Source organism: Perkinsus marinus (genome assembly GCF_000006405.1).
Source record: "Perkinsus marinus ATCC 50983 genomic scaffold scf_1104296961292, whole genome shotgun sequence".
Lineage (NCBI taxonomy): Eukaryota > Perkinsozoa > Perkinsida > Perkinsidae > Perkinsus > Perkinsus marinus.
In genome coordinates this window covers 1-1,127 of record NW_003205769.1, presented here as the reverse complement: position 1 = coordinate 1,127, position 1,127 = coordinate 1, and the positions used below count along the sequence as shown (strand labels likewise).

At 45.8% G+C, this 1,127-nt stretch overlaps 7 non-coding genes across 7 annotated transcripts; all 7 read left to right on the top strand.

Annotated features, from left to right (window-relative positions):
- Positions 1-19: 19 nt before the first annotated feature.
- Pmar_PMAR016683 lies at positions 20-91 on the top strand. Its single transcript has one exon. It is a non-coding gene; the product is annotated as a tRNA-Thr (tRNA).
- A 101-nt stretch (positions 92-192) lies between these two features.
- Pmar_PMAR016682 lies at positions 193-264 on the top strand. The gene has a single exon. It is a non-coding gene; the product is annotated as a tRNA-Thr (tRNA).
- Positions 265-366: 102 nt separating this feature from the next.
- On the top strand, positions 367-438 carry Pmar_PMAR016681. Its single transcript has one exon. It is a non-coding gene; the product is annotated as a tRNA-Thr (tRNA).
- A 102-nt stretch (positions 439-540) lies between these two features.
- On the top strand, positions 541-612 carry Pmar_PMAR016680. Its single transcript has one exon. It is a non-coding gene; the product is annotated as a tRNA-Thr (tRNA).
- A 102-nt stretch (positions 613-714) lies between these two features.
- Pmar_PMAR016679 lies at positions 715-786 on the top strand. Its single transcript has one exon. It is a non-coding gene; the product is annotated as a tRNA-Thr (tRNA).
- Positions 787-888: 102 nt separating this feature from the next.
- Pmar_PMAR016678 lies at positions 889-960 on the top strand. Its single transcript has one exon. It is a non-coding gene; the product is annotated as a tRNA-Thr (tRNA).
- A 108-nt stretch (positions 961-1,068) lies between these two features.
- Positions 1,069-1,127, top strand: Pmar_PMAR016677. Its single transcript has one exon. It is a non-coding gene; the product is annotated as a tRNA-Thr (tRNA).

Genomic DNA, 1,127 nt, shown 5'->3' with positions numbered 1-1,127 from the left:
TTATGAAGTTATTTCGTGCGCCACTTTAGCTTACTGGCAGAGCGTCTGCTTTGTAAGCAGAAGGTCGTCAGTTCGATCGTGGCAAGTGGCTTATACACCATAAATATCTGGTCTGGTACGAGGAGCAGGAGCAGGTTTGCTCACTCCGCAAAGGATACAGAAAGATTATTAATTTATGTACTCGCTCTATGTGCCACTTTAGCTTAGTGGCAGAGCGTCTGCTTTGTAAGCAGAAGGTCGTCAGTTCAATCCTGGCAAGTGGCTTATAGCACCATAAATTTCTGGTCTGGTACGAGAACCAGGAGCAGGATGGCCCATTCTGTGAACGGGACAGGAAAATGATTGATTCATATACTTAATCTGTGCGCCACTTTAGCTTAGTGGTAGAGCGTCCGCTTCGTAAACAGAAGGTCGTCAGTTCAATCCTGGCAAGTGGCTTACAGCAGCATTAGGCTCTAGTCGGGTATGAGGAGCAGGAGCAGGTTTGCTCACTCCGCAAAGGATACAGGAAGATTAGTGATTTATGCATTTATTTTGTGTACCACTTTAGCTTAGTGGCAGAGCGTCTGCTTTGTAAGCAGAAGGTCGTCAGTTCAATCCTGTCAAGTGGCTTATAGCACCATAAATTTCTGGTCTGGTACGAGAACCAGGAGCAGGATGGCCCATTCTGTGAACGGGACAGGAAAATTATTGATTCATATACTTAATCTGTGCGTCACTTTAGCTTAGTGGTAGAGCGTCTGCTTCGTAAGTATAAGGTCGTCAGTTCAATCCTGACAAGTGGCTTACAGCAGCATTAGGCTCTAGTCGGGTATGAGGAGCAGGAGCAGGTTTGCTCACTCCCCTAAGGATACAGGAAGATTATTGATTTATGCAGTTATTCTGTGTGTCACTTTAGCTTAGTGGCAGAGCGTCTGCTTCGTAAGCAGAAGGTCATCAGTTCAATCCTGGCAAGTGACTTATAGCACCATAAATTTCTGGTCTGGTACGAGAACCAGGAGCAGGATGGCCCATTCTGTGAACGGGACAGGAAAATTATTGATTCATATACTTAATCTGTGCGCCACTTTAGCTTAGTGGTAGAGCGTCCGCTTCGTAAACAGAAGGTCGTCAGTTCAATCCTGGCA